The following is an 8,759-nucleotide window of genomic DNA, read 5'->3' on the forward strand; positions in this document are numbered from 1 at the left end:
CAGGATGGTCTCGATCTCCTGACCTCGTGATCCGCCCGTCTCGGCCTCCCAAAGTGCTGGGATTACAGGCTTGAGCCACCGCGCCCGGCCGACAAGATCTTTCTTTAGTTATACTGTCCATTGGCATTTTCACAGAGGTGTCCAGTGCTCTAACCCAAAGGAGCAAATAATGTGAGGGTTTGAGGTATCAAGGCAAAGCTAATGTAGCAAAGCAGTTTGAAAGCACAATCTTTTGGCTGGGCGCCGTGGCTCAGGCCTGTAATCCTAGCACTTTGGGAGGCCAAGGGGAGCGGATCACGGATCACGAGGTCAGGAGTTCAAGACCAACATGGCCAATATGGTGAAACCCCTGTCTCTACTAAAAACACAAAAATTAGCTGGGCATGGTGGTGCGCACCTGTAGTCCTAGCTACTCCGGAGGCTGAGACAGAAGAATTGCTTGAACCGGGAGGCGGAGGTTGCAGTGAACCGAGATCACGCCACTGCACTCCAGCCTGGTGACAGAGCAAGACTCTGATTCAAAAACAACAACAAAAAAGAAAACAAGATTTTTTTTCGCACAGCACATCCTACCTGCCCACTCTGCTAATGTGTAGAATTGAAGGTGGCATTGCATATAGACCAGGAAGTAGAAGCTGCAAAGGTGTAATGACCAATCCTTCCTAACTGTCAGCCAGTCCATTCAAAGAGTCAACAAGAACTTTGGATCCTATACTAATACCTATCCCCAAAGGAAGAGAATGTAGGAGGGGCAGATTTAGTGGTATAGTGAAAAGAGAACTGCTTTGAGACTTTGGAAACTTGGATTATAGTCTTGCCTTTACCACTAAATAGCTTTGTGGTCTTGGGAAAGTCAGTTAGGTGCTTAGACCTCAGTGGCTCCATTGTGGACTAAGAGACTGAATTAGAGACTCTTTCAAGTCTTTTTCAGCTCTAACCTTCTATACTGCTTTTTTTCCATTACAAACTGAATAGCCTGGGAGATATAAAAGCAATGCTGAATTATAGCTTTAAGAGAACTATATTGGACTGCACATCAAGAGTGCTGGTTACTGGAGAGGCAGATTACATTAATAGTTAAGAGTATAGGTGCTGGAGTCCCTCATTCCTGAATTTGGGAACTGAATTTAAGCCGATTCTCATTCCTGAATTTGGGAACTGAATTTAAGCCGATTCTTTTTTTTTTTTTTTTGAGACGAGCTCTGGCTCTGTCACCCACCCAGGCTAGACTGCAGAGTACAGTGGCATAATCTCAGCACACTGCAACCTCTGTCTCCTGGGTTCAAGCAATTCTTCTGCCTTGGCCTCCCAAGCATCTGGGACTACAGGAGCCCACCACCTCACCTGGCTAATTTTTGTATTAAAAAATTTTTTTAAAAAAATTTTTATTATTGTTTTGTGACAGAGTGTTGTTCTTGTTGCCCAGGCTGGAGTGCAATGGCACAATCATGGCTCATCTCAACCTTGGCCTCCCAAGTTCAAGTGATTCTCCTGCCTCAGCCTCCCAAGTAGCTGGGATTACAGGCGCCTGCCACCACACCCAGCTAATTTTTGTAATTTTAGTAGAGACGGGATTTTACCATCTTGGTCAGGCTGGTCTTGAGTTCCTGACCTCATGATCTACCCACCTCGGCCTCCTAAAGTGCTGGGATTACACGTGTGAGTCACCAGGCCTGGCAATAAAAAATTCTTAATACAAATTCCTTAATCTCTTTCATGAGATACTTTGTCACCTGCTCTTATTGCCTCTCTGATGTCAAATGTCGCTACTCTCCCTCTGGCATTTACTCCTGCTGATCTTTCAGACCTCACCCAATATTTCTTCCCTAGAAGTGCCTTCTCAGATCCTCAAATCTGGGTGAATGACCTCCTACAATCCTCCCCTGCTTCCCTTATTTTTATTATATGGTAAGCTTTGTTAGGCCAGAGCCTTCATTTTGTTGGCTGTGGTAACTTAACCAAGTATTATTTGTTGAAATCAAGAGTTAATTTCTTGGACCTCAAGGATAGCCATTACTGCAGTTGCAGAATTTGTTTTATTAAATTTAAGAAGTATTTCAGATCCTTTTAACTGGGAGATGTCTGGACACTGTGTAGCTACAGCTAACACATTTGGAAGAGTATAAAGCCAAAGTTCATCTTATTTATTCAGATGCTTTTAGGAACTATTGCTTGTGATGAGCATGTATTAAAAGTGTATCTGTGGGCCGGGCGCGGTGGCTCAAGCCTGTAATCCCAGCACTTTGGGAGGCCGAGGCGGGTGGATCACGAGGTCAGGAGATCAAGACCATCCTGGCTAACATGGTGAAACCCCGTCTCTACTAAAAATACAAAAAACTAGCCGGGCGTGGTGGCGGGCGCCTGTAGTCCCAGCTGCTCGGAGGCTGAAGCGGGAGAATGGCGTGAACCCGGGAGGCGGAGCTTGCAGTGAGCCGAGATCGCGCCACTGCACTCCAGCCTGGGCGACACAGCAAGACTCCATCTCAAAAAAAAAAAAAAAAAAAAAAGTGTATCTGTCAAGATGAAACAAAAATTGAGAATTCCATCCTAAAGGATGCATTCTAGAAATGATTAGGGTTTTAATTCTCAAAATTGGCCTGCTTAGTATTAGCTTATACGTAAAATTTAATTCAAAAAGATTCATTTATGTCCCAGGACTTTTTTTCTTTTCTTTTCTTTTTTTTTTTGAGACAGTGTCTTCTTGCTCAGTCGACCAGGCTGGAGTGCAGTGGCGTGATCTCAGCTCACTGCGACCTCCACCTCCCAGGTTCAAGCGATTCTCCCGTCTCAGCCTCTGGAGTAGTTGGGACTACAGGCGTATGTCACCATGCCTGGCTAATTTTTTGTATTTTTTAGTAGAGGTGGGGAACCACCACACCTGGCAAGGACTTCTTTTGTTTTTTAAGAGATGGGGTCTTTGCTCTGTTGCCAAGGCTGGAGTGCAGGCATGTGATCTCAGCTCACTGCAGCCTCATCCTTCTGGGCTCAAGCGATCTTATCACCTTAGCCTACTGAGTAGCTGGGACCACAAGCATGTGCCGCCATGCCTGGCTAATTTTGTTTATTTTTGTAGTTTTAGTAGAGACGGGGTTTTATCATTTTGGCCAGGCTGGTCTCGTTGTGTTGTCCAGGATGGTCTCAAACTCCTGAGCTCAAGCAGTCTTCCCACTTCAACCTCCCAAAGTGCTGGTTTACAGGCATGAGCCACTGAGCTCAGCCTGTCCCAGGACTATTTCTGGGAGAAGGACCTGGTTGGTAAACAAGAAGTTATTTGTCTCTTCATATTTTTTCACCTTCCAAAAGGCAAAATTGGTAAGAAAGCAGCAAAGCAGCGAAGACTGATTTTAAAAGAACCATTAAATCTTTACAATCTTTATTAAATCCTCTTTGATATCAAATCTATATTGTGGGAGGTAATAATAAAGATATTTCCAAATTAACTCAGAATTCTGAGTAAGGATCTTTCACGCGCTGTCTTGGGTTAATCATCTAGTGGTATTACGTGAAAATTTTCTCTTCTTGGCAATAAACAAAATGTTTTGATCCAACAGATAATAGGCATAATTGCTTCAGGGCCTTAAAGTAGTAGCATTTATAGGTGCTGAAAACACAGCTTAAATTTTAACAAGCTTGTTAGTTTAGTTATTTCCCCTGATAGTGAGTAACCCAAAGGGCCCTGCTTCAGCCTAATATCTGTATCTTAGCAAAGCAAGGCATGAAGAAAGTAATACCATGTTGTCTTATAATTCTCTGAGACTGAAATTTAGTTTATACCCTAGGCAATGAAGTAGTTTAAAACTATTTAAATAGAATTGTACTCTACTACAAATTGACAGGAGAAAACTTACAATCTCTTAGTGTCTTTTTTTTTTTTTTTTTTTTTAGTGGAGGCAGGGCCTCACTATGATGCCCAGGCTAGTCTCGAACTTCTGGGCTCCAGTGATCCTCCTGCCTCAGCTTCAGCTTCCCCAGTGGCTGGGATTATAGGAGTGCCACTGCACATGGCTATTCCTCATGTCTTCTTTTTTTTTTTTTCCAGAGTCTCACTCTGTCACCCAGGCTGGAATGCAGTGGTGGGATCTCGGCTCACTGTAACCTCTGCCTCCTCGGTTCAAACAATTCTCCTGTATCAGCCTCCTGAGTAGCTGGGACTACAGGAGCATGCCATCACACCTGGCTAATTTTTGTATTTTTAGTAGAGGTGGGGTTTTGCCATATTGGTCAGACTGGTCTAGAACTCCTGACCTCAGATGATCCACCCACCTTGGCCTCCCAAAGTGCTGGCATTACAGGTGTGAGCCACTATGCCCAGCCTTTTCATGTTTTCTTAATAAAGTCATTGAGTGGGGTAATTGTTACATTGGTGGTATGTTTTAAATTCATGTTATGTTAATGCTCTGAGATTACTCAAGAGATCTTTCATTCTTTGGAGTGATATGTAAATGTTTGACTACAAAGTTATGGGAAGGATTTATTCCATTTCAAGGTCAGGGTTATGGTGGTTAGATGAATATTTCAGAAAAAGAAATACACAATATAGGGAATGCAGATTTTGGAAAATTTCTCCTCACATATATTGCCTCGCACCTACTATTCAATATATTTTTCTTGACTGACAATGAATGAATTAGTAAGTTATATTAATCCAGGTCTTGTCCCCTACTCTGAATTAATAATAATTATTTTCTGAGCTTCAACCAATGCTTTTAGATGCTTTTGCTCCCAAGTTTTGGCAGCTGGAATGGCTTTTAAAGTGCCTAATTAAGAACAATTTGTTAATAATTATCTTTGAATAATTTCCTAATAATTTCCTTCTCCCATCTATTTTTTTTTTTATTTATTTTATTTTTTAGAAAGAGTTTCGCTCCTGTTGCCCAAGCTAGAGTGCAATGGTGTGATCTCGGCTCACTGCAATCTCCACCTCCTAGGTTCAAGCGATTCTCCTGCCTCAGTCTCCAGAGTAGCTGGGATTATAGGTGTGCACCACCATGCCCACTAATTTTTTGTATTTTTAGTAGAAAGGGGGTTTCTCCATGTTGGCCAGACTGGTCTCAAACTCCTGACCTCAGGTGATCCACTCGCCTCAGCCTCCCAAACTGCTGGGATTACAGGCATGAGCCACCATGCTCGGCCTCCCTCTTCTATTTTTTTAAGCTGTCTTTATACCCTCTAAGTCTTTTACTATTTTTCATTCCTTAGGTTAGTTTTTATTAAATAAAAGAGAACAAAATTTTTTCTCTCTGCCTTTTAATAAATGTGACCCTTCCTGTCATCCTTTCCTTGATCCTTTCCAAATCAGTCACAGTTGCTGTAAGTGACGGCTGAGAGACAAGATGCCAAGTGCAATGGCTAAATTTAAAGAGCAGTGTTTGCACCTGTTGTTAACCGGCAATGACCAATCTCACGCCTACAGTTTCCTCCACGCCCTGCCTCCCACCAAGTACAACCCACAGCCTAGATTCTATGTGTTCATGTGTAAATAAGTACTGATGAAGATTATATACATTATATAAAAATTGAGAACGAATATAGCTTTTTTCTTTCCTTTTGTTTTTCTTTTGTTTTTCAGGGATGGAGTCTTTCTGTGTTGCCCAGGCTGGAATGCGATGGTATGATCATGGCTCACTGTAGCCTCAGCCTCCTGGATTCAAGTGATTCTCCCACTTCGGACTCCCAAGCAGCTGGGACTACAGACATGTGCCACCACACCAGGCTAATTTAAGAATTTTTTTGTAGAGATAGGGTCTCCCTATGTTGCTCCCAGGCTGGTCTCAAACTCCTGGGCTCAAGTGATCCTCCCAGCTCAGCCTCCCAATATGCTGGGATTACAGGTGTGATCCACTGCATCCAGCCCCATATATAGCATTTTGGCAATATATTAGTTTAGTTTAAGAGGAGCTGAAATTTGGGCAAAACCCAGCATGATATAAAGATGTATCTGACCTTGAAGAAGGCAAACTAATATGGCTCAGTATTTGATGAATTTTTGAAGACTTTTAAGGGACCAAAATAATTTTTTTAGACTTGCCACACTTTGTGAAATTCTTTTAGATATCAGCATTGAAAGCTCCTCCTGTAAATATAAGTGTTGTATAAAAGAGGCAATCTAAGGAGCAACTGATATCATCTAAAGTTAGCGTCAATTAATTTGCCAGATTGGCACCTCTAACCTGGAAGAGCTCTGTAGGAGAAAGATAGTAACATAAACAATTTTGATATGAAATATACATAGAATGGTGGGAGAAGGGAACTGTGGCCCAACCAACCAAAATAGCCTAATTAAATAGATGTGATAATCAAGGCCTATGACAGACCTCCCAGTCAGATCAGCTCAGATCCAGGACCAAGATACTGAGATAGAAAGTCAAACAACAAATTATGAGAAGATGCAAGAGGGAGAGTTTAATTTTACTGGGACATTTACCCTCAGATGAGACCAAGCTGGTATTCAAAAGAACAGTAGGACAAGTGACTACAGGGAGAGTAGGAGCAAAGAGTGGAGGTTGGAAGTTTCAGGGCATATTCAGGGTATGGAGAGTAGATATCTGGGCAGGAGGCTGGGCGCGGTGGCTCATGCCTGTAATCCCAGCACTTTGGGAGGCTGAGGCGGGTGGATCACCTGAGGTCAGGAGTTTGAGACCAGCTTGGCCAACGTGGAGAAACCCTGTCTCTACTAAAAATACAAAATTAGCCAGGCGTGGTGGCACATGCCTGTATTACCAGCTACTTGGGAGGCTGAGGCAGGAGAATCACTTGAACCCGGGAGGTGGAGGTTGCAGTGAGCCGGGATCGCGCCACTGTACTCCAGCCTGGACTACAGAGTGACTCCATCTCAAAAAAAAAAAAAAAAAAAAAAAAAGGTATCTGGGCAGGGGATTGCTGAGAGAGGAGCCGCTTTACTAATTTGGGATTTTTTTTGTAGTTGAACCCTATTAGAGAAAGTTATGATCTTTTGGCACTTTTGAATGCTCTGGAATGGATGGTGTTGGGTTCTGTAAGAATGTGAGCCGAATTCTTAATGCACTGAGGAGGTGTGGTTTATTTAAGTGTAAAACTAGTGTCTCACCCTTTGAATCACTTCCGATAGAGACAAAAGACTTCCTATATCAAGAAGTCTAGTAAGCAGAAGATTACAGGAGGCCACACGTCAATGGAACACAAAAAGGACAGCTTTAAAGTTTGCTGCCAATCTCTCAGTTTCCGAGAAACATGAACAAAGATGATCCTATTTGAACAAGCCCTGCCCTTCTCAACTCAGTGTTTTCCTGAAGTTCTGCTCTCGACAGAAAAACTTGCAGATTGGATGTTCCTGACCTAAAAGAATGTTAGATTATAAGGCCACTAAGTTATAAAATGAACGTGGAGTCTGTCATCCTTTGGAGACCAGGACATGAGCCTCCTTCCACACAAAACATTTTAAAGGGATTATATAAATCTATCTCTGACTTATTATTTTTATTTATTCATTTTTTTGAGACAGAGTCTTACTCTGTCATCCGAGCTGGAGTACAGTAGCCCTATCATAGCTTACTGAAGCCTCCAACTCCTGGGTTTAAGGGATCCTCTCACCTCAGCCTCCTCAGTAGCTGAGAATACTGACACACATTACCACACCGGGCTAACTTTTCTGTAGAGCTAGGGTCTTGCCATGTTGCCCAGGCTGGTATCTCTGATTTAGAGTAGGGTCGAAATCTATATTAGAGTATGGGAAATGGGAGTGTTGGAGGAAGAAAAAAGAGAAACAAAAACGAGGAAGGAAAAATTTGTGTGTGTGTGTGTGAAGTGAGAATAGATATAGACAGGAAAAGATACGTCCTGCAGCTTAAGAGTAGAACCCTTCTCAACTACGCTGACTAGAAATATTTACGATCCAGAGGAGCTGACAGAAAAAAGACAGAAATCATCACAAACTAGGAAATCATGGGAACAGGCATGGTAGTGATGAAGAGTTGACTGCAGGTGGCTATACGAGGAGAAATGGGAATAAAAACATCTGGAAAAACAGTAAAGCATAGCCAGCAAACAGGTTTAGGCTGTGGTTCGTAATAAATATTGGAAGGCGAAACCCTTTCCCTTTTGGCTTTCTTCTTCGTATACCTTTTCCTGTTAAATACTGCTGATTTCACTTGAATAATTCATATTATCAGTAAGCAATGATTCATATTATCAGTAAGCAATGCAGCCCCTAGATCTCTGGGCAGATTCCTTTTATGCTTTCTTGATCATGTCAATGAACCGTGTGCATCACCTACCCTAGCTATTCTGGAATGCTTAGGCAAATACTCCACTGAGTTGAGTCATACTTGAGAGCTGATGTCAGTGTACATTTTAGTAGAGAACCTAGTTAAGTTTCATGCTCCAGAAAGCCTGTTCTGATTAGTTTTAGCTTAAAAAAAAATCAACCTGTGCTTAAGAGTTGGCACAGAAAACAATTCCGCAGCCATGTTGGTTTTAGTGACCATGTTTTTATAACAACACAGTAATATGCAGGTGAGAACAATTTACTTTTCATATATATATAAATTGTAAGATGTGTATGTATATACATCTTAAATTCAAGCAGATAAGAATATTTTAAACCGTTCAGAGGAATAACTACCCCTTAAAACTTTCCAGAGGTAACATGTTTTCTTCTGGAAACTACTATCTATCTAAGTTATACATATATATAAATTACTTAAAAAAGGATCATCTATGCTCTGTCATCTATATTATTTAAACGTATAGATAGCACCTGTAATCCCAGCATTTTGGGAGGC

Source organism: Colobus angolensis, unplaced genomic scaffold, assembly GCF_000951035.1.
Source record: "Colobus angolensis palliatus isolate OR3802 unplaced genomic scaffold, Cang.pa_1.0 Scaffold12, whole genome shotgun sequence".
NCBI lineage: Eukaryota > Metazoa > Chordata > Mammalia > Primates > Cercopithecidae > Colobus > Colobus angolensis.